This window comes from Caretta caretta, chromosome 2 (genome assembly GCF_965140235.1).
Source record: "Caretta caretta isolate rCarCar2 chromosome 2, rCarCar1.hap1, whole genome shotgun sequence".
In the NCBI taxonomy this organism is placed as follows: Eukaryota; Metazoa; Chordata; order Testudines; family Cheloniidae; genus Caretta; species Caretta caretta.
The window spans coordinates 82590959-82615590 of record NC_134207.1 but is presented as its reverse complement, the minus strand read 5'-3'; the positions used below and the strand labels follow the sequence as shown (position 1 = coordinate 82615590).

The following is a 24632-nucleotide window of genomic DNA, read 5'->3' as shown; positions in this document are numbered from 1 at the left end:
TAATTTGTCTCCCATTTTCCTTGATGGCTTGGTTTACGCTCTTTTGGGGCAAACAGGAATATTAATAATTAGCATTCAAACAGAATAGTTCTCTTTACATTTCTTCAGGGGAGTACAAACCTCTCGTGGGTTAACCAAATGTGTTAGCCCTCAGTTCTTAGCAAGATAGATTAACAATAGGCACACTAAGTACAGAGGAACCAATTAGGAACTTCTCTGACAAATACCAGGGGCCTTTTCTAGCTATAACCACAAAGAACTATGGGTCAGTAAAAATGCATTCATTTAAAATAATTAGGTAACAGCAGGACCATGGTTGGTAACAAATACTATCACTATTGTAGGATAATTATTTTTATTATTTAACAGGGAATGGGTGATTCTTAATTGAATGCGTTTTTCAGTATTTTCTGTGGGTGGCACATTCATTTGTAATGCAACCTAGCAGCTGTCCTGTTTCTAAAATGGCTGGTCAGGTCCTATTTATTGCATAGAACAAGCTGCAGATAACTTTATCTTTTGATGTTTTCTTCCATATCTGTGTAGCTCAGGTTGAATAATATGTTTTTAATTGAATTTCGATGAAGATAAACGTGGTTTAATTATTGGGGAGGGAGGAAGAATTTGCAAAACTCACTTTCATTTGATGAAGCCCCTAATGTTTGACACAAAGGTTGTGAAGCTTGCTAGCCTGCCAACTTCACTGAGTTTGCCCCATTTTTACTGAAAATCCACTGCAGAATTATATAAATCTGTTATATTTCAGGTTTTGCTTTTATGTTTATGGCATCAAATCAGGCTCTCTCTACAGTGAGATTTGAAACCTTCTCAGCACTTTCCTAGCGAAAACTACATTTTGTTCTAAAAGTGCTTTAACATGGTGTCAAATCTTAATATAAACTTTTGCACCTTGTCTAGACTAGTGAAAAAGTTGATTTCTCAACACATGAAGAACTTTTATTCTATTGGTGTTTCTGCTGAGGACCACATGGATGCTAAAGTCATGTAATACGTCTCTCATTTAAAGCACTCCAAGTCATCATTCTCCTGTCTTAGTGTGTTTAACTCAGGTTTTATTAGATTTACAGAAGGGCAAGAGCAGGGGGTGAAGGTAGTGAACATCCCTGGCCAGGAATGCAGGGAAATGATCAACTCAAAAACCAAACAAAATTTCCTTCTAGGAAAAACAAGCACATACCAAAGAACTGGTTGAATAAGTTGAAGATGACTCTGGGCAACCATCGCTTAATTGGTCTTCTTTTTATATCAGTGGTGGAAGAGACTGCAAGAATGACTCTGTTTTCTCACCAAACATCAAGCAATCCCTTTAGACTTAAACCAACAATCATTCCCCAATCACGGGCAACGATCAGATTCATACAACACAGTCTCTCCCAAATCAATGCAAATAAACATTGCTAATAAAGACAAGATGAAATCTTTGAAATAGTTAACATCCTCCCAGCTTACATAGCCTTTTACATTTATTTAAATTTACTTATCCCAAGACATCCAGAAGGCGGGTGTCTAGGGTTAATTGAATTGTTTGAATATAGAAAACAAGACTAAAGAAGGAGAATGCACAGGCTAGCAGAATGGAATTATGGCACACAGGCAAAATTTTCCATTAGGATATAAACTGACCATCAACAAGTTTAAGTTTGAAATTAGACTAAGGTTTCTAACCATCAGAGGAGTGAAGTTCTGGAACAGCCTTCCAAGGGAGCAATGGGGTCAAAAAAATTAACTGGCTTCAAGACTGAGCTTGATACGTTTATGGAGGGGATGGTATGATGAGACTGCCTGCAATAGCATGCAGCCGATCTGCAACTGCTAGTAGCAAATATCTTCAACAGCTGGTGAAAGGACACTAGATGGGGAGGGCTATGAGTCACTACAAAGAATTTTTTCTTAGGGTGTCTGTCAGGTAGGTCTTGCCCACATGCTGAGTGTCCGAATGCGATATTTGGGGTAAGGAAGGAATTTTCCCCCAGGTCAGATTGGCAGAGACCTTGGGGGTTTTTCACTTTCCTCTGCAGCATGGGGCACAGTTCACTTGAAAGTTTAAACTAGCATAAATGGTAGATTCTCTGTAACTTCAAGTCTTTAAATCATGATTTGAGGACTTCAGTAACTCAGCCAGAGGTTACGGGTCTATTACAGGAGTGGGTGGGTGACGCTCTGTGGCCTGCAATGTGCACGAGGTCAGACTAGATCAGGGATTCTCAAACTGGGGGTGGGGACCCCTCAGGGGGTTGTAAGGTTATTACATGGGGGGTCGCGAGCTGTCAGCCTCCACCCCAAACCCCGCTTTCCATCCAGCATTTATAATGGTGTTAAATATATAAAAACGTTTTTTTAAATTTATAAGGGGGGTTGCACTCAGAGGCTTGCTATGTGAAAGGGGTCACCAGTACAAAAGTTTGAGAACTACTGGACTAGATGATCATGATGGTCCCTTCTGACCTTAAAGTCTATGAGGATGTGAATGATTTGCAATTAATGAGATGCTGAGGTGAGTCATGACTATCCCTTGATCAGTCACTTGCAAGGTAGAGTACTGCAAGGTTCTTAAAGAAAATGCAGTCATTCTCACTCTTTGATTCCTTCTTTTTATGTTACCAGAGAAGATTCCCAGTGAAGCATAAGATTGTCAGGCAAAACAGAGTCTCCTATTTTAAACCTTTTCATCTAGAAAGGAAAGCAATGAGGATTCTGAACATTCAAGAAGGAAAGAAAGGAACATTTGATTCAGCATTTTTGATTCACTGCTGCAATGAGTTGCAATTTCTGTCTACCTAGACCAGTGGGCCATGCCACACTCCTTTTAAAAAGCATTAGAACAGGGATTGGCAACCTTTGACACATGGCCCACCAGGGTAATCCCCCTGGCGGGCTGGGCCGGTTTGTTTACCTGCCATGTTCGCACGTTCGGCCGATCGCGGCTCCCACTGGCCGTGGTTCACCACTCCAAGCTAATGGAGGCTGCGGGAAGCGGTGTGGGCCGAGGGATGTGCTGGCCGTCGCTTCTTGCAGCCCCTATTGGCCTGGGACGGCGAACTGCGGCCAGTGGGAGCTGCGATCAGCCGAACCTGCAGATGCAGCAGGTAAACAAACTGGCCCGGCCCGCCAGGGGCTTACCCTGGTGGGCCGCGTGCCAAAGGTTGCCAATTCCTGCATTAGAACCAGATACTCTGCTGGCATAAACTAGTGTAGCTCCATGTACTTTAATGGATACATGCTGATTTATACCACCTGAGAATCTGGCCCAATAGTTGGTTTTTGTTTTGTTTTAATAAAGATACTTGTTTTTATCCAGAGTCATGACCAATAAAGCATCTGAAATGAGGGAGAAATATGTATTGTGTGCAGTGCAACATAAAAAGAAAGTAACATTTCTGTCCCAAGTACTTTTATGTCAAGTTTCAATCTTAAAAAAAAAAAAATCCATAAACTCCTTAAAAGGCAGCTTATAGTAGAAACCCTCCTTATAGTGACATTGCCAAGCCCTGTTATAATCTATTGGGTATCAGGGGAAATGAAAAAAAAAATAACCCAAGGACTTCTGGTAAACTTGAATCTCTATGAGGCAAGGATGTGTCCCATGAAGCAGTCAGAAATCCAAAAACTCCCTCCCAGTGCGTGCTCTTTGCCATCCTGGAGGCTGTGTCATTTCTTTGAAGCAGGCTATATTTTGATGGGCTAAACACCAGAGGGTGACGTAAACCTCAAAGGACGATTGCCTGGGTCCGGAACCAGCTTATTCTCAAAAAAAATCTTAGAAAATCTTTAGAGCTGCTGCTGCTTTGTTTGGCGGCAATGAAAACAAGAGATATTATTAGTCACAGAGCAACTGAATCAAAGGATTGTCACTGAATTAGAGAAAATACTGATCCATACAGAGGTTTCTCGTACTCAAACCTATTTAGCCTATGTGTGTTTATATATTTGTTTTGGGAAGACTTCAGATATAAGCATCATGTTGATGGGCACTACATAAGAATCTAGATAGGCAGATCTGCCTATCTTTACTCTCACTACAGTATATTATATATCAGCAGTTCTCAAAGAATGGTCCATGTACCACTTTCTGGTGGTCCACAGAAAACTGGCTGATCACGTGATTCTACTGTTTCTTGCTGTTAAATCATGTTCAAGGACTGCAAAATATATGAAATACTTCTCATATATCCCATGTAAGTTGTCGTCGTTATCAAAGGGATGTTACCCATGGGATGAAAGGTGGCTAGATGGCAGCGCTAGTCATATGGCTTTACTGATGCAAAATTTGTAACAAGAGCCAGTCAAGATAATTAGATGAAATTTTTTAAAAATGCTGTTCCATCAAAAATTTCATTATAAAGGTTTCTCAGCTCCAGGATGGAATTTCTGGACACAGAGAGAGAGAGAGAGAGACCCAATAGTTTGGTAGTAAGGCACTCTCTGCCTGATTCAGAGCAGGGACTTGAAATTTGGTGTCCCACATCCCAGGTGAGTTATTCATTGATGAGTTGAATAGTGACTTGATAACTAGCAGGCTTTTGGCTGTTCTGGGATGGATTTCTCCCTCATGTTTTTTCATGAGAACAGTCTCATTTTCATTCTGTATTAGAATAAAAACACATTTACAAACCACGGAATTTTTGGTGAAATAGAATTGTTGTAACCACTCATCCCAATAGTCACTTGAAGCTTCTGAAATATGGCATCTGTAGTAAATAGCACATAAAATACTATCATTCAAAATGACTGCTTGCTATTATTATATTACAGTAGCACCTAAGGCCTTCAGACAAGATCAGGGCCCCATTGTGCTAGGCTCTGTACACACACTTACTGAGAGCAATTAGTGGTTAGCCTTTGCCATTTACCATGAGGATGATACCCCATGTAAGGCCAGATCTGTGCAGGCAAACTGGACAGGGAATGAATTCAATAGGGCTTCACACAGCAGCCCTGTCCTGCCCTGTCTGATTGCAATTCCGGGGATCATGTTAGTAATCTAATGTAACTGCGGATGTTCTTATCATTTAGATAGAGACACAAAACAGACAAACAGAAGGAAACAGAGTCTGAAGTAATTATTGAGAAATACCTTGTATCCTGGGCTTTGGATATGGCCCTTAGGGCCTATCCCATTTCATGTTAATTTTTTTAACCATCTGTTTGCTAAATACACAAAAGCAGAAGAATAGGGAGTGGGGAGATTTATATGTAATTTTTAAACATACAGCTTGATTTCAAGGGCAGATAGGACCAGTAGGTTAGATGGGTGCTGGAATTGTGTCATAGACAATAATTCAACCAATCACCATTTTTGTACATGGATTAAGAAAAAATCTCACAGATGAAATGCACAACATTATGTCTTCAAAATCCAAATAAACTGATCAGATCTTTTAAACTGACTCCAGCAACTTTAATTGGATGAATACAACAAGAAGCAAAATGACAACAAAAGTGAATAAAAATAGAGCAGTGAATAGGTCCTTATTTACAAATTGTATCTGTCCCATTCATTCTTTGGGTCCGTTTCTAACTCCAGCTGCAACTCTTTCCAATAGACAAATCTTTTGAAAACTGCCACCCAGAATGTTATAGATCTTAAATGTGTGCTAATCACAAACAGTTGTCACAGTTTTTAAAGCTCCATATTCCACAGGAAGCTGGCTCTTAATTCTGTAGTGGATCAAACCAAAACTCTGTATCTGAACAAACCTAGATTTTATGATGTGTGAAATCTAGTTCCAAATGTTGTGCTTTTGGACCATTTCTAATTTTAACCAATAGCATTGCTATGAAAATGAACTAATCATCTTTTAGCTTCCCATCAGCAATTGGGCAGGGCAAGACAACATTCTGTTTGACCTCTGACATTCCCATAATTAACATTCTGTGTATCTTTGCTCTCATTGCATGGGGAGTTATGTATACAGTGTATGTGTTTAATATGGGTTTACTCAGAGGCTATGTTTCTCACAGTTCTAAAATGAAATATAAGGACCCAGATGGTAATAACGATGAATAAGATTACATAATAATTGAATAACAAGGCTGATATCTTTATAAGCACTCTTAGGTAATTCCTTGCAAACGAGAGGTCCATTATGTCTTAACCTGTTCTTTGTCACCACTGTTGTTCCACTGTCAAGGTAAAGTAAAGAATGTCCACAGACCTGTTATGACATTAATCATAGTCCTGTGAACAACAAATGCAACAAAATTGCAGCAATTAAGAACGTAGGAAACATTTGCGTTTTTGGAGGACTGTGGAGTAGTATGGTTTACACAGAAATCATAAGAGTTGTGTCAGAGCAGCAAGATAGGAGCTGTATATACAGCCTTCCTAAAATGTAAGAACACCTCAGGCAGAGGTACACCTGAAAGAGGCAGAATAGCCAGAGATGCCCTGAAGTCCACTAGGGATTTTACTATTGCTATTGATTTTGTGTGGAAGTAGCCTGGATACCACAGTGTTGTGCAGCAGTATAAAACCCTAATACAGATACAGTGTATAGTGTTCTGGCCTCTCCATGGTTACACTGAGTGTGGGCATTTTAAACACATATCCCAGCATCTATTTGTTGCATGGGAACCAGAAAAACTGCCCACTGCACAGCTGTGAACTGACATTTCATCATTAGAAATATGGACTGGCTAACACTAATCTTTGGTTCTGACTGTATTTGTGCCAAGAAGGCTGTGCTTGCATAAAAATATTTTTAAATGATTAGATATTTGATCAAGAGACAGGCCCAAGTCATAAAGTTCAGATCAAAATTCAAATCACAGTTCAAGATTTCCCAAAGCAGAAGGATGTTCAGATTTATACTTTGGGCAAATTATAAAAAGGGCCCAAGCCATAGCATTTGCATCTTGATGAGAATTACACTTTCCTAAAGTTCAGGAAGTTTTGGATCCAGTGATCTGGTATGAGATCATCTCTAATTTATGAGGGTAAAAATAGTAGCTGCAGTGACACTGCTAGGATAAATACTACAAGAACTATTGTACCTCCTGCTTCTGATCATAAATTGACCACCAGCTGCAATTGAAGTGTGTGGGTATCATTTTCTTACCCTGCCCCTTACCACCTACCAAGATGACACTCACTGTTATAAACCTGAAGGGTTGCTTACAATCATTTACCAACCTTTGCCTTTTCTTAATTTCATTTTTAAATGATAGAATTTTCATTAACCTTCTCTCCTATGTCCTTCTTCAGGAAGCAGATGCTGTTGACATCAGTAGCAGAACCAGTGGCAGCTTCCTGTAAGTGGCTCTGGAATGACAGGAAGCAGCAGTTCTGAAGCCCTTCATGGTAAGTGACCTCAAAAGATCCCACATGGCCAAGGAGAAACAGGCAGTGCTCCTGTGTCTCCCCCAAGCTACTTAGCAGCTGCTGCTTTAACTGCTGAAGGAAGAGATGCAGTAGGGTGCTAGAGCCATTGCCAGGAAAGTGCCAGCTTCTTCTCCCCTCAACCCTGCTTGAAGAGCTCTCCCATTGTAGCCCATTGACTTTTTCCTTCTCAATCCCTGCAGAGACAGTCCAAGTAGCGAAGTATTGTTCTGGGGGAAATGTGTATTTCCAAGTGGATTATGGAAGTCAAATTGGATACCAAATTCCAGCAAGTGTTGTGCACAGGCATTTGCCAGAAAACTTCACCCAACCAAAGTTAGTTGTCCCACCTTTGACTCCTCTAAATTGATCCAGCCAGCCAGCTATTTCTATGGCCCATTACTGTATTATCTGAACACCTCACAAACTTTCAAACCCATAGAGATGCTACTGTGCAGACCCTCAGCAAAAGAGGGGGCTGTGGACTGTGCTCTTGGGGGTCATGGCAATGGTCTGCATGTTTACACACACACAGACACGGAGAGTCCTTACACATTGGGCCTTTGCAAATTGGTCATGTTCCTGGCAGAAATAGCACATGTGCACATGCATGTGAGGAACAGGAGACTGAGGGACAGAATATGGATGTATATTTACTTCGTTTTTGCAGTGTGTCTGTGCATCTCTTTGAGACACCATGGCATGGTGATCCAGAATTTGGCATATAACATTCAGTAGTTGGGTATAGTAGGAGTTCATCAATAATGTATTGAATTACATGTAAACGTATGCTGTGGTATCATCAGTGCTTTATATTTTTCTGTTTTTTTATTATCCTTGGATGAACTGGGCAATTTTTAACACCGTAGCTGAAGACAAAGAGACAATTGCTCCTGTTTCTCAAAGCTTAAAACAAATCTAGAGAATAAGCCAGCACATAGCAGCAAGTGGCAATGATGACAGCCTTCATGTGAGCCGCAGGTCAGATGGACCTGATTAGCAGAGAGACACTTCTCTCAGGCTTTGCAGCTTCAAGGACGGGGCTAGCAATCTCTCTTTTCTGAGGTTAAACTGGCCCATTGCCACTGTAAACACAAAATCTCACTTACATGGTTGAAAGATTAAATATCTGATTAAGATTTTTGGCTGCTAATTTGTTGAATTTGGCCATGTGGACAATTCTGAGCTACACAATTTTCATATGTGCCTATTGTTATTTCATGTAACTGAGAGAGGAGGTCACATTTCATCTGAAAATCAAAGAGGGACATATAGTTTGGCCCGTTTTCTAAAACTTGGGGGAAAGTATTAGAGCATGAGCCTGAGCATGCTGTCCTCTTAAGGAAAGTCCCTATAGCAGCAATGTTACTCCATCTGATCAAACTATAGATTGAATTTTATTTTAACCACTTATACCCCCTGTCTCAGGGATATGAACTATTCTACCCACTCTGTCTGAATTAAATCAGAGGAATAATTTAATCAGAAAAATATGAATGCTTTTGGGAAATATTTAAGAACACTTTACTAGATGCCCAGAAAGACACAGTTCTATAACTGAGGGAGTAGGCTGTGCTGCTTAAAAAAATAATATGGTTTAGAGGGGAAGTGAAGGTAGCTGTAAATGTGTGTGTGTGTGTATATATATATAATAGAAGAAAAGGGAAGCAGATATAATGAGTATAAATCAGAAGCTAGGAATTATAGAAAACTGATAAGGAAGGCCTAGGCACACAAAGAGAAATCTATGACCAGCAGGGTTTTTAAATATAAGAAGGAGTTTTTAAAATATATTAGAAATAAAAAGAATCCTGACAATGGTATTGGTCCATTACGAGATGGAAATGGTAGAATTATCAGTAATAATACAGAAAAGGCAGAAGCGATCAATAAATGTTTCTCTTCTGTATTTGGGTAAAAAGAGAGGATGTAGTCTCATCATATGGTGATAACACTTCTTCCATTTCACTAGTCTCTCTGGAGGATGTTAAACAAAAGGTACTAAAGTTCGACATTTTAAAATCAGCAGATACAGATAACTTGCATCCAAGAGTTTTACGAGAACTGGCTGAGGAGCTTGCTGGATTGTTGATGATTTTCAATAAGTCTTGGAGCACTGGGATTGACTGGAAGAAAGCTAATGTTGTGCCAATTTTTAAAAAGGGTAAATTGGATGACCTGATTAATTATAGGCCTGTCAGCCTATGATAGGGTGTACCAGCACCAGCTCAGTCTGCCCTGACCATCGAGGAAGGAGGACGCACATTGCAGGCTCCCTCCTAGGAGCTGCTAGAGCCCCATACCCTGGAAGCCAGGTGCACTGAGACCCAGGCAGATACCCTCCTGCCCATGGACGCCCAAGAGGAGATGGAGCCCAGGAGACCTGTGGATGGCAGTGCTGGAAAACAGGGTAGTAAGTAGCCCGGGGAACTAGACATTGATCTGGTTGTGGAACCGGGACAAAGGCAGCATGTTTTAGACGGATCCCTGCTAAACTTATAGTGAATCCATTCGCCACTATCAGAGCCGTGGGTTGGGACCTGGTAGAGTAGGGAGGCCCAGGTCCCCCTACCCCAACCACCACCCACCCCTGGGTGGAAGCCCATTTCCACCCTGGGCACTAGGCCAAACAGCCCCAAATAGGAGGGCTGCCTTATTGACTCTGGCCATTAGGCCATACTGACCTGCGGCTTAGGGTGGTCATTTGGACTCAGCCATAGGGCTATAACACCCTCTCTCCACCCCACAACACAGCCTAACATCACTCCCAGGGCAAGATGGAGCAGCGGATACTGGACTCAGTTAATAAAGAGCTAAAGGAAGGTAATGTAATTAAGCAAATCAAGATGGATATACTGTATGGAAAATCTGATCCTCTCAGACTAACTTGTTTTTTTTTATTAGATTACAGGTTTGGTTCATAAAGGTAATAGTGTTGATGCAATAAACTTAGACTTCTGTAAGGCATTTGACTTGGTACCAAATGACATTTTGATTTTATAAAAGAATGATATAAAATTAACATGGCACCAACATCAAATGGATTAAAAACTGGCTAATTGCTAGGTCTCAATATGTAACTGTAAACAGGGAATCGTCATCAAGTGGGTCTATTTCCAGTGGGCCCCACAGGAACCAGTTCTTGGCCCTGTGCTATTTATTGGTGACCTGGAAGAAAACATGAAATCATCATTGATAAAGTTTGCAAATAACACAAAAATTGGGGAAGTAGTAAACAATGAAGAGGACAGGTCAATGATACAGAGCGATCTGGATCGCTTGGTAAATTGGGCACAAGCAAACAATATGCATTTTAATACAGCTAAATGTAAATGTATGGATCTGGAAATAAGATTGTAGGCCATACAGGCTGGGATACTTGCTCCTGGAAAGCAGCAACTCTGAAAAAGATTTGGGGGTAATCAGTGGATAATCAGCTATGTATAAGCTCCCAGTGTGACACTGTGGCCAAAAGAGCTAATGCAATCCTCGGACGCATAAACAGGGGAATGATGAATAGAATTAGAGAAGTTATTTCACCTCTGGATTTGGCATCGGTGTGAACGCTGCTGGAATACTGTGTCCAGTTCTGGTGCTCACAGTTCAAGAAGGATGTTGATAAATTTGAGAGGGTTCAGAGAAGAACCACAAGAATGATTAAAGAATTAGAACACATGCCTAATAGTGATAGACTCAAGGAGTTCTATCTATTTATCTTAACAAAGAGAAGATTAAGAGGTGTCTTGATTACAGTCTATAAGTACTTACATGGAGAACAAATATTTAATAATGGGCTTTCTAATTCAGCAGAGAAAGGTATAACACAATCCAATGCCTGGAAATTGAAGCCAGACAAATTCAGACTGGAAACAAGGTGTATGTTTTCAACAGTGAGAGTAATTAGCCATTGAAACCAAGGGTTGTGGTGGATTCTCCATTACTGACAATTTTAAAATCAAGATTGGATGTTTTTCTAAAAGATTTGCACTAGGAATTATTTTGAGGAAGTTCTAGGGCCTGTGCTATACAGGAGGTCAGACTAAGTGATCACAATCACAATGGTCTCTTCTGACATTAGAATATATGGATCTACAATGGTCTCAACTACATCACTGTGAAATCATACCAGAGAGAGAATTTAAAGGTGTATAGCATGAACCTGCTATGAGGCTTGACTCAAAGCTCACTGAAGTCAATGGAAAGACCCTTACTGACTTCAGTGGGATTTGGATCAAATCTATAGTGTGACTTCTCTTACCAGATGCCATGAATACGCTAAACTGCAAAATTTACACAAGCAGAATAGTGGTAATCGTGACCCAAAGATGGTCTACCTAATGCCTATTTCTGAGGCTGGGCCTGTCCCCTGACCCATTTCCCCAGTGGTTGTGCCTGTGGTTGTGCCTACGCCCATGTGATTGCTTTAGCATGACACAAGGAGATGTAGAGTAGCATGCTCAATGTGGTGGGGTCTGTAAGGAGGTTCAATGGTGTTGGGGCGTGCTCAGTGGAAATGGAATGATCAGAGATTTGAGCGGCAAATCTCTTGCAAGTTCTATAGGCCTTCACAGACTGCAAATGGTGATTTTGTTATTTTTATTTTTAACAGCACGTAATACAGCCAAATCTGAATAAATTTTCACAGAGGGAGCAAAAGGCACTTCCCTAGCAGCAGAACTAACCCCCTGCCAAATTTCAAATGTTTGCTGCAAAAAGTGATTGGAATTTTTTTTATCATGGGAAATATTAGGCAATCTTAATATAGGGGTCACTATTGTTCCTCCTATAATGAATCTTTATTATTCTGGCCTCATTTGACACAATGGGCTCAATCTTGTGTTCCACCCCACTCCTTAACAGCTGCTCCTATAAAGCAATGAGAGCATAAAGCAGCCATATCTCCGCAACAGGCATAGAGCCAACATAACAGTACACATTTGAGAAAATTGTGATCTGTCTATGTAGGTGCTTGTAAAGCTTCCCGCACTGCTGTATCTGAGATAAAAGTCACTGAATAAATTGAAGTTATCGAAAACCTACAGATTGGGTTGTAATAGACAAACCTTCTCCCCTGACACCTCATTGCTCACTATGCATTAGCCACACACAGCAAACTATGATGTTCTGATGGAAAATGTGACACTGTCCTCTCGGTTTAAGCCTGACTTTTCAGAATTATTTTTAGTGGTGCAACTGTCAGCATTCCTTTTAGACTTTCTTTTCATTGCAGCCTTCACAGGGACCAGAGCTGATTCATAACAACCAAAAGTAGCCTCTTTTTTTTTTCTGTTTGTTGCATATTCGTGATCGAGTTGTGGTTTCTTCATTCATTTTTTATATCTCTTTAAATTTTATACTGTGTGGATTGATCATGAGTACTCTAAACAACTCAGTCTGTGCTGCTCAGTTTTGATTTGTCAGTAAAGACTTATGACATTGGTTCTGTTCACTTCAGCAAGTTCAGTGAGACTACCCAAGCTTAAAGTTAGGCACATGCTTAAAGAAAGAACGAGGAGCACTTGTGGCACCTTAGAGACTAACAAATTTATTTGAGCATAAGCTTTCGTGGGCTAAAGCCCACTTCATCAGATGCATGCAGTGGAAAATACATGCTCGTTCTTTCTGCTTATACAGACTAACATGTCTACCACTCTGAAACCTGTCCGCACATGCTTAAGGATGTCACTGTACTGAGGCCTGGATGAGCATGCAAGCACTTCCAGAGCAAACACTGAAATTTTCCCCAAAATCTGCTTTTCACAACTTTTTATGCCAGTAATCTGCACTACTTGAATGTTCATAAAAAGCAAATGCACAAAGGGGCAAATAAGAAAATTCATTTAGAAATTCCAATGAATATTCATGGCAAATGTTTTGTATTATTCACCCAACTCTAAAGGACAGAGACAGTCATCTAACAGATTTCAGAGTAGCAGCTGTGTTAGTCTGTATTCGCAAAAAGAAAAGGAGGACTTGTGGCACCTTAGAGACTATCAAATTTATCTGAGCATAAACTTTCGTGAGCTACAGCTCACTTCATCGAATGCATTCAGTGGAAAATACAGTGGGGAGATTTATATACATAGAGAACATGAAACAATGGGTGTTATTCCACCCCCCACCGTTCCTCAGACGTTCTTGTCAACTGCTAGAAATGGCCTACGTTGATTATCACTACAAAAGGTTCCCCTCTCCCCTCCCCCCCCCCCCCCCCCCGCTCTCCTGGTGGTAATATCTCACCTTAAGTGATCACTCTCGTTACAGTGTGTATGGTAACACCCATTGTTTCATGTTCTCTATGTATATAAATCTCCCCACTGTATTTTCCACTGAATGCATCCAATGAAGTGAGCTGTAGCTCACGAAAGCTTATGCTCAAATAACTTTGTTAGTCTCAAATGTGCCACAAGTACTCCTTTTCTTTTTTCATCTAACAGAGACACACTCGTCAAGTTAAATGGCAAGAAAGCTTGTGATCTTGCAGTTTGGATGAATGTACCTCACTAGCTATAGTCACCTCCTCTTCTGCCCCCCTCAATCCCTGAGAAATTACATGGGTAGCTGTGATGGACCCACACCCAACCCACAGTAACATTCTACATTTTAAAAGGTAGAAAAAACAGACAGGAAGCTTACTGAGGTTTACAGTACCCTCTACTGGAGGAATAAAGCATCAGTCTCAGGTAAAGTGTAATTTCAGGAGCTGCTGCTTTCTGTTCAGCTACCTAGCAGATGATGGGACTTTACAATTCAGAGACAAAAATACATGGAGAAGCTGAGACAAAAGAAAGATTAAGGGGTACATTTTTAGAAGCCTCCAATTCACACCTGAAGTTTTGCACCTGAAATTCGATTGTTGATGCAAATATTAGTTACATCTGATTTCTTGATTGTGGGTGCAAATCAGGTAGTTAGAAGGCCACCTACTCAGATTTCTGTACACAGTTGAACTGTGGACACAAAATTGGGGACAAATTCCACCTACAAACAGGTCCCACCCAGATAATAATACTCCTCTGTATGAGTTGCCCAAGGTCACACAGTGAATCAGTGAAAGAGCTTGAACGTATAACACAGATCCCCTGATCCCCAGTGCTCCACTTTAACGATAGAGAATTGTGCCTCCAGAAGCAAACAAAAGAAAGCCCTATTGGCTTTACTTATACAGTAGATGCTGGGGCAAGCTCTCCTTCAAGATAATGTTGCTGAGTTATCATAACACTATTGTACTTCTATTTACATTACGGCTGAATAAAAAAATGTTAATCCACTTTAACAATAGCAGTCATTTGCTATTATGTTTAGCACAGCATTCCCCTTGCCTGTAACTAGTTGGCCAAGTCAGCTTCTCTCTAGAAGTCTAGATCAACAACGTAAGGAGAGGTGAAGAGCCTATTGAATTTCTGCTGATTGATATTCTGTGCACAGGTAGGGTGAAAATCTAAAATTCAAAGGAAGAGCAGAAAAGCAGACTCAGAATTATACATCTATGAAAAATATGCAGCTTGCTAGTCTTCAGATGTCATTGGCAGGCAGCCCATTACCTTTAAGAGTATTTAAAGTATGTTAGCTACAGACCAAGCGAATATACTGTAAACACAACATAATAACTCTTTAATACAAGAGAAAGATTGTATTTACCTATCAGAGACATTTGATTATCAAGCAGCATTACACTGTGAAAGAAAAACACTCTAGCCCCTTCCAGTCTTGAATTCCAGCATACCGCATGTAATTTTAATGTGGTCAGTAATCTGTTTAGGGGCCATTTAAAAGGTAACCATTACAATAAATGCATTCATGTAAACAAAGGTGTTTTTAATGCCTTTTGTGTGAAATGTAAAAGTAAAGTCCTGAGTGGATTCTGTAGTATATTTAGCAAGAGTAGGCATTAATCCTGGTCAGATTTCACTTTGGATATATAAATTCCCTCTGAAATTTCAACTGAGTATGGTATTCTCCTTGACATTGTGTCCTAAACTGTTGGTTAGTGTTGCCCAGAAGTGGCTGCATTTCAGCAGCAGGTGAAGTTAGAGATTAACTATCTCCAATCCAAATCTCTTCTCTGCAATTCAGAATTCAGTTGCATATTCAGAATTTGTTCTGCATGAAGAACAGTGGATCCTGTTAAAAATTCCCTGCACAGAATAATGCAGCAAAGTAGAATATTTTGCCTTTATTCTGTGATAAATCAAGTAATAGTTATCTCTAATGCTTTTCTTTTCACTTAACATTTTTGGTAATGAAAGGACAGTAATTAAAAATATAAACAGACCTTTCACTTTTTGTTTTATACTTATCTTCTGCATGTGCTTGTAATAATCTGCCTTCTTGCCAACACCATCTTGTAAATGAGATCCATATCTCAAGGGTTTATCCTGGTTAAATAAACTGAATTCAATAAAACCCATCTTCAGATATTCCACATGTGAGAGTTATTACTACACTAACATGCTACTGTTGCTTCTGTTACCTAGTGTTACAGATGCATTAACATCTCCCCTTTGCTTGAGTTATGCTGCACTGTATATCTAAGATAAGAAAATGGAGTGTCTGGAGTCTGTTCAGTGTTATCGTATAAAACACAGTGACTTTTTTATTGAAGGAGCTCCACGAGTCCCTCTGCTGCGATGCAGGTTTTATTGAAACTAATTCAGAGGCAAAAATATTTAAAGATAAATGTTGAACTGAAAACAAAATAACTCATGATGTTATTCTCCCCCCTGCCTGCTGGTAATCCCCATGGTAATCCATCATATCGGGCTGCATAGCATTTCTTCACAATCAGAGCTCAAAGGTTACAGTAGTCTCAAATTTGTACCCAGCAAAGTTGGCATCAGTATTTTCTGCACATTGAAATTCTCTGCTGAATCTGTCTCCTTTCATTGTTCACCTTTGTGGGGCCTGAGATCTATGCTCCCACTCAATGTAAATGTCAGGGTAGAACAAATGACTACATTCAAGACCAACTGTATTTCTTTTGTTTTCTATATAACTTCTTCCAGTCATCCATTCTTGAATTTTCTATCTTGTTATACAGGACTATTAATATTTAGTTCCTCACAGCATACCTTCCTGACACTGTCAACTTACATTTCATTTCATTGGCAAAAGCACCCAAGAATGAACCACTGATCCAAGCAAGACTAAGCACTCTTTAAAGAGCTATTAAATATCTTCCAGCATCAATCTGCTCTTGTTTGGAAGATAGTGGAGTAGACATCAAGGGCCTGTTCCATGATGTGGGTAGACAACACCTCTCAAGACTGGGGCCCCCAAGAGTGAGAGAGCAAAGAAAAGATTGATCATCCTTTCTTCCCCTGCTCTCTGTACCCTAGGTTCCCTCCTACTTTCATCTATCTTCTAGCCCCTTTTGACCCACTGTCTTTCCCAGAGTAGAATTCTGCTGTTGCATCACCGTGGAAGAGGAATAATAGAACCTCGTTTAGTTCATAGGAACATGGACAAAGTGAATGACCAGCTTTGGGATACAAGGTTGTTTTGGTTGGCAACAAAAGTTTAACATTCAGAAAGACTTTAATGACAAATCAGAAATACTGAATATAGGCTCTTGCGAGATAGCCCTGAGGCTATTTTTGGCCTGCCAAAAAAGTCTTTATAACAGTATTGCAAATAGCATGGCTCCCTTTGCATTTATAGGGAGTGGAGGCCTCTCAGGGAAGATTTCCATCAGCAGAGCCAAAAAATAAAATAATAATAATAATTGATAATTAATAAAAAAGCAACCCAGCAACAAGAAGAGGGAAGATTTATGCTTCCCAAGGGAACATAGCCTATAAGGTTTCAAGGAGGATTTCAAGATTTTGACTGCCTGGCTATGTGATAAATTTCATCTCGAGCTATGTTTCAGATAACCACTACACTGTACAAATAACATAAAGACAATCCCTGCCCCTGAGAGCTTCACTCTGGGAGTCTGGCAATATGTAACAGGTGAACAAACGAACAGAGGGGATAGCGGGGGTAGGGGGAGAAAGTAGGACAAGGTAACAGGTAAGTTAGTAGTCACAGTGTTCCAGTAGTAATAGAAGTCACAGGCTGTTTACTGAGACCACAGTGACTAATTGTAATGGAAATACACCTTGTCTCCCTGCTCACACCTGTGATCTCCCAATTCAGCTCACTGTGAGACTGATCTGCTTTCTTCCGCCCACAAGTGACTTCTTACCTACAACTCCATGTTTAGCATCGCCTCCCTGCCCCTGTCAGTTATGCACCCTCATTCACCTCCAGATTCGCCTTGGCAGCTCCCTTTGTTCCTTAGCTTGCCCTCTTACGTGACTGTCTCCAAATATCAATATGCCAATTTTAAAAGGAACTGGTATGACGCACACGCTGTGTAACATGAAATGATCTTCACTGTGGTAACTCTCCTATCCCTACTGCCTCCCCCTCCCTTCCCATGTTGTTTACTGTCTGTCCTTACAGCTGGATTGGGACTAGCCCTGACAGGGCCTGACAACTGAAAAGGGAGACAGAATATAAACCCCACACCCACAGGGAAGAAGCTTAGGAGGCTGTGTGTGCTAAAGTAACCCTGTCTGTCACACATGGGAGGGAGGAGGGCTTTAAAAGGAGGAAGCTGCAGCACCCCTAGGGGAAGCTCTGTGTTGGGAGTGGCTAGAGTAGTTCCTGGAACAGCAGGAAGACGCTTAGGCCAGAAACCTCAAAGTTCTGTGATGAGTCCATTAGGCCTCAGGAGTAAGCCATAGGGAGGGGCTGACTTGGTTACCCAACCCTGCGAACTCTAGCAAAACTCCTACCCAGACATCCCTGTGGTAAGGTGGTGCTGCTGACTTTTTTTTTTTTTTTTGGCCTGGTTATTGACCCAGGGCGGGACTTGATTTGTGTTGACCTGAACTTTTGTTTTTTCCCCACCCAGAAGGAAAGGAGACAGGCTCCTCAGCGTGGGGCCACCAACAGGATTAAGAGGCTGTGGCCTTTACTTGGCTGACTTTGTGGTGGGTGAGGGGGCCCAGCCCCACTAGGGAGGTGCTCCAGAGAGACACTCTTTACACCCTGCATGGCCATGAAAAAGTCACCCAAATTGCATGGCTGAATGAAGGTATAAGCACATACCTTGGGGCTCAGCTTTCTGGAGTCATGTGCTGACAGCAAAATCTTAAGCTTTCGTTTAAAAAAAATAGTAAGTGTCTAGCCCACATGGTTGAAAAGAAAATCTTGAGATAGTGACCTGAGTGCAACCAGTAGAGTGATATCTGTCTGTGTCTGCAGAGAGCTTGAAACAATAGCTTTGAGAAGTGTGAACTCCAGTGTTGCTGCCATTCACTATTTTACTGTGAGTCTTAAAGCCCCAGCTGCTGGAAGCCTGTGATTAGGAAAGAATCTGTTTTCATTTTAAAAATAATTCTAGCCCAAATGACGATAGAGAGAGCTTGAAAATGTGACTCAAGAGCACGCTAAAGGCTCAAAAGCCTAAAAAAAGAACGCTAACAGTTGTGTGTTTGCGGGGAGGGTTGTTTGTTTTGTTTTTTAAAGTTTTAGTTTGAGGACTCCTGGCTTTTGACCATTTGGAGTGGGCAATACAGACTACCTCATACATCTCTATGGGCTGCTAACTCCAAGACTCACTGCTCTGAGAGGCCTTGCTAACACCAGCCTAGCAGAAAACTGGGTGTGGGGGCCAGGAGTAGAGTTCAGTGGGGCACCTCCACGGACCCTAGCAGATACAACTCTGTTACTGGGGTAAGTACTGGGGGGTCGCCTGCTGCCACTCCTGGGGGTGTGTGCAAAAGGGCCCATGCTGCTGACCTTCCCTCTCTGGAAGAGGAGGGGCCCCCTGCCAAGTGGGATGGGAAGCTCCATGTCATGGTGTGCCTAGGACCCTGGATTGCCTTAATCCAACCCTGCCAGCATGCGGTGGAATCCATGTTCCAGGGTGATGCTCACCTACCCACAGAGATTTCCCTTCCCTCAAGAGCAACAAGGTTGTGGGTATGGTTGCAGAGAGCAAAGTCACCCTCCATTTTGGAAGGCGGGGCTCTGGACTTCAGGGAGCTGTAGGCTACAGTCACCACCAGTCTCTGGTTGCTGTTAGAGTTATGTAATCTTTCAACAGAAGTAACTGTTTAAATAGCAGCTCTCCATGCCTTAAGAACAACATCGGTGAAATCGTAGCTCCATCCCCTCTCTCCCATGCGCCAACCAACACCGCTGGCTGTGCCGGAGGGCTAGGTGGGAGAATTGTGCTATGCCCTAAATCAGAGGTGGGCCACATCCGGCCCACGGAACTGTCCTGTCCGGCCCCTGAGCTCCTGGCCAGGGAGGCTCCCCCATGGCCCCTCCCCCGCTGTCTCCCCGCAGCCTCAGCTCGCCGTGCTGCCAGCGCGGGAGGGAGCTGCACTGCGGGGGCAGGGGACAGCAGGGAGGGAGGCTCACCTGCAGCCTAGGGGAGCAGGCGGGAGTGAGGCCAACACGGGCCAAGGACTCGGGAGGAGCACCAGGCGGTCGCGCAGCTGGCTGGAGAGAAGTGGCGCTTTGAAGGGGAAACCGCCGCTTCTCTCTGGCTGCGCGGCTGCCCCTGCTCCTCCTGAGTCCTCTGCCCATGTTCGCAGGGCCGCATTCTGAAAGGGGCTTTAGAGCGGGGGGTTGGATAGGGGCTAGGGTGTGGATAGGGGTCAGGACAGTCAGGGAACAGAGGAAGTTGGAGAGGGGGTGGAGTCGGGGGGGACGGTTAGGGGCTGGGGGTCCCAGGAGGGGGCAGTCAGAGGGACAAGGAGTGGGGAGGGTTGGCTGGATCGGGGGTTCTGGGGGGGGAAGTCGGGGTGGGAAGTGGGAGGGGGCAGATAGGGTTAGGGTTTGGGAAGGCACAGCCTTCCCTACCCAGCCCTCCATACAGTTTCGAAATCCCGATGTGGCCCTTGGGCCAAAAAGTTTACCCACCCCTGCCCTAAATAGAGTTGTTGCAAATTATTCCCCTCTGACTCGCCTACAGGTCATGTGCAGATGGCCAGCAGTGATTTATGTCTTAAATGCCTGGTTCTGCAAAAACTTGGTGCAAGGAACAGCCCTAGTGAAGACAAGTGGACTACTCATATTAACAGTTGTTTGGTGGTTAGTGTTTGTAAGATCAGTTCCCTCGATTATCCTTTATTTTTTTTCTGCAAAATGCCAGGGACCCCAAGGGTGCCGTGTAAATAATAATAATTTCAATTTGCCAAAGATAAAGCCAAGGTTTTAATTTCACACTGTAGTTTAACATAAGGAAAGGAACATGAGTAGTTGGGGGAGATGAGGAGGCTCACGAGGAGTAAGGCATATGCAGGGGAGCGGGTGGGAGAGCGCAAGGAAAGCACTGTTCAATGGGAGTGTGTAATAGACACAAACAAAGTTTAGGCTGCATATGAAATGGGGTAGAGAATAACACTGAAAATATTAGAATGCCATTATATAAAACAAGTGATACAATATTATAGGTGTGGGCAGTGGGAATCTTCTGTTCCTTACTCAAAAAATCCCACAAGCCTCAGTCATAGAAATATAATAATACCAATTTTAAAAACTACCTTTCATTCCCTCTGTTTTCTTAATATCATGGTTTCATTGAGTACTATACAAACAGTTACCTGTATAGAAAAAGAGTTTGCACCCTTCGCTGCTTGGTTGGCAATTCACAAGCCATGTAGAATTCCCCAGCAGAAACAGCCATTTCAGAAACTTCTCCACAGATGTACCTCTCACAAAACTAAAGTGATTGGGCAACAAAATGGCAAATTAAATTTTAATGTGGATAAATATAAAGTAATGCATATTGGAAAAAATAACCCCAACTATACATACAATATGATGGGGGCTAATTTAGCTACAACTAATCAGGAGAAAGATCTTGGAGTCATCGTGGATAGTTCTCTGAAGATGTCCACACAGTGTGCAGCGGCAGTCAAAAAAGCAAATGGGATGTTAGGAATCATTTAAAAAGGGATAGAGAATAAGACTGAGAATATCTTATTGCCCTTAGATAAATCCATGGTACGCCCACATCTTGAATACTGCGTGGCCGCCAGGTGCTCTCCCTGAGTCCTCGGCCCGTGTTGGCCGCACTCCCGCCACCCACCTGCTCCCCTGAGGCTGCAGTTGAGCCTCCCTCCCTGCTCTCCCCTGCCCCCGCAGTGCAGCCCCCTCCCACGCTGGCGGCACGGCGAGCTTAGGCTGTGGGAGGACAGTGGGGGAGGGGCCGGCGGCGAGCCTCCCCGGCCAGGAGCTCAGGGGCCGGACAGGACGGTCCCGCAGGCCAGATGTGGCCCACCTCTGATTTAGGGCATCTCAAAAAGGATATACTGGCATTAGAAAAGGTTCAGAAAAGGGCAACTAAAATGATTAGGGGTTTGGAACGGGTCCCATATGAGGAGAGATTAAAGAGGCTAGGACTTTTCAGCTTGAAAAAGAGGAGACTAAGGGGGGATATGATAGAGGTACATAAAATCATGAGTGGTGTGGAGAAAGTGAATAAGGAAAAGTTATTTACTTGTTCCCATAATATTAGAACTAGGGGCCACCAAATGAAATTAATGGGTAGCAGGTTTAAAACAAATAAAAGGAAGTTCTTCACTCAACGCACAGTCAACCTGTGGAACTCCTTGCCTGCGAAGGTTGTGAAGGCTAGGACGAAAAACAGAGTTTAAAAGAGAACTGGGTAAATTCATGGAGGTTAAGTCCATTAATGGCTATTAGCCAGGATGGGTAAGGAATGGTGTCCCTAGCCTCTGTTTGTCAGAGGGTGGAGATGGATGGCAGGAGAGAGACCACTAGATCATTACCTGTTAGGCCCACTCCTTCTGAGGCAGCTGGCATTGGCCACTGTCGGTAGACAGGATACTGGGCTGGATGGACATTTGGTCTGACCCAGTATGGACATTCTTATGTTCTTATGCATACATTTACAGCGCGCTATGCACAACAGAGAGACAGCAGCTCTGCCACTGAACATTGAGGGTCAAATTCTGCCCTCACTTACACACATGGAGCTCAGTTGAAGTGAGTTGGGTTTCAGAAGTCTGACTGCAAATAATATGTTTTGTTCCTAAGGGTTAAATGCCACTCTTGGAAGCATATATGTAGCTCCGCAGTTAGCATAACTATCATTCCAGTTTTGCATACCTGATAGCCTGAAACAGCTATTGCTTGATTTTCGGATAATTCTTCACCCACTTTTACTTATGCAAACCAGAAGTAACTCCATTGAAATGAATGGAGCTCATAGCCTAAAAAAATAAATTAGTGTGAGAGAAGAATCGGGCCCATTGCCTTCAGTGGAGTTACTTCTGAATTACACTATTGTGAGTTCAGAATCAGGCCGATTATCTTGATATCTAATATACATAACATATCATTCAACAATAAGCTTGATTTGTTGTGTACAAGCAAGAACTGACAGATGACTTGGACTGGATTGCATCTCTTATGTTTATGAAGCCTGGGTCCAAGGGCTCCTTGGCTTATAATGCATTGCTAGAATATGATATATTTGTCAAAGGATCAAGCCACCCAGGAAGTAATGCCAAATAAAGGCGTGTGGATTGCTTGCAGCACCAAGTTTTTCTGGCATGATTTTTCATGCTACAACACCACACTTACTATCCTATTGGTGGGTCTCTGCAGTAAGACTACAGTTCAGCTAAGAGTGCATGCATTTGACGTGTCTTTTGAAGCCAGCACTGAATATTCCCATAGAATTTATTCATTGCCCAGGAGAAAGTTGAGAAAGTAAAGATCTGTCTTATGAACCCTAAATGTATCTGAGGCATAGAATGGAGAAAAGCAACTTTTTTTTTTTTTTTTAATTTTCATCGGGGCCATATTTCATCATGCTATCATTAGTCCTGGCTTCAAAAGATGACACCTAACCGAATATAAACTTTCACAACTGAAGCTGATTGGTTTGGAATTCCAGGAAACAGATGCTCTAAAATATTGTTCACTAACCAAAAAAAAGAAAATTTGATCAGCTTTTTTTCCCCAGATTTTCCAAATACTTGTGCCTAATTGCCAGATAGAATGACAGATAAGAAGCACTGATTATTCTGCTACCTGCTTTGGCTTTTAGATGCAGCTTATGTCTAGCTATTGGCAAAAGGGGAGTTTTTCCTTTATAAGGAGTTAAAACAAATGTTGTTCCCAAAACTTCTTCAAGGCAGAGCATACTTATCCCCTCCTCCTAACTTTATTTACAACAACGATACCTTGCTCTTCCATAGTGTCTTACATCTGAGAAGCTCAAAGTGCTTGACCAGTATTAACTAAACCTCTCAACAGGGATAACTTCATCTGCCACGGAAATCAGCCACTACTGTCTGAAGTGTCCAGCAATGTTTCAGAACATTTTATGGCAGAGCATAAAGGATACTATACCCAGTTGAAACTACTGGGGAGGATTAAGTGGTCAGAATGTAATTACCTGGCCTGAAATTTTACTGGTACAGGATTAACACCAGTTCCCCTACAAAGAGGGGCATGGGATCTTTCATGACCACAAGTGATCAGGGCCTACATTTTAATGTTTCCTCGAAAAGACAGAGAGGACAATGGTGCTAGAAGTGCTAACACCATGCATGAGCATTTTTGTCTGTACTGACTCAGAGGGAAGAAAAACCACCCACTGAGTCACCATGACCACTTTCTGCAGTACATAAAATGACCCTTATAGATTTCCCATCAAATTACTGATCTGGCCTTTTTTTGGCATAGTGTCTCAAAGCTGAGAAGATTCCTCTGAAACAGCATGCCTCAAGGAAGCCAGTTTGCACTTAGTGATTTTATTTTTAACTGGATTTGTTGCTAGTGTCGAGAGTGAAACAGGAGGGGAAGCTCTTAGTCAAGAAGGAGGGGAAATGTGGGGGAGAACTGCTCCCCCAAGCCCTGAAGAGGAGGGGGAGTTTTCCCTCTGCTCCTTCCCCCCCCAATTTATTTTACCCCTCTTTCTTACAGATTGTGAGATGCTGCTAATCCCCCAGATTTAGACCTATTCCAAGCAGTTCTTTATCCCTTGATTTTTTTGTTGTTGTTTTTATTAACTGTCAGCTCTTCAGACGCTGCAAAATAAAATGTCCTTTCTTTGTTGTGACAGAGAGTAGGTTTTAGTGGTCTGTTCAAGTCAAACCTCTGTATTTCACAACAGATTTAAATCTATACATTGCATATCAAAGGAAGCAGTTTGGCAATTCTTAATCTCGTATGTTGGGCAAAGGCTCATGTACAAAGGCATTCTTATCTTCATTTTTAGAATAATACAATTGTCATTAAGTTATAAGGAGAC

General features: G+C 42.1%; 2 long non-coding RNA genes across 2 annotated transcripts in view; one reads left to right on the top strand and one right to left on the bottom strand.

Annotated features, from left to right (window-relative positions):
• Nucleotides 1–15784, bottom strand: part of LOC142070784 (uncharacterized) — a 74373-nt gene extending 58589 nt beyond the window's left edge. The window contains exon 1 of the long non-coding RNA XR_012666716.1: nucleotides 15615–15784. This is a non-coding gene — a long non-coding RNA (uncharacterized LOC142070784). The remainder of the gene's footprint in view (nucleotides 1–15614) is intronic.
• LOC142070785 (uncharacterized) overlaps nucleotides 1–24632 on the top strand; it is a 134450-nt gene that overhangs the window by 94769 nt on the left and 15049 nt on the right. The window contains exon 2 of the long non-coding RNA XR_012666718.1: nucleotides 7226–7321. This is a non-coding gene — a long non-coding RNA (uncharacterized LOC142070785). The remainder of the gene's footprint in view (nucleotides 1–7225; nucleotides 7322–24632) is intronic.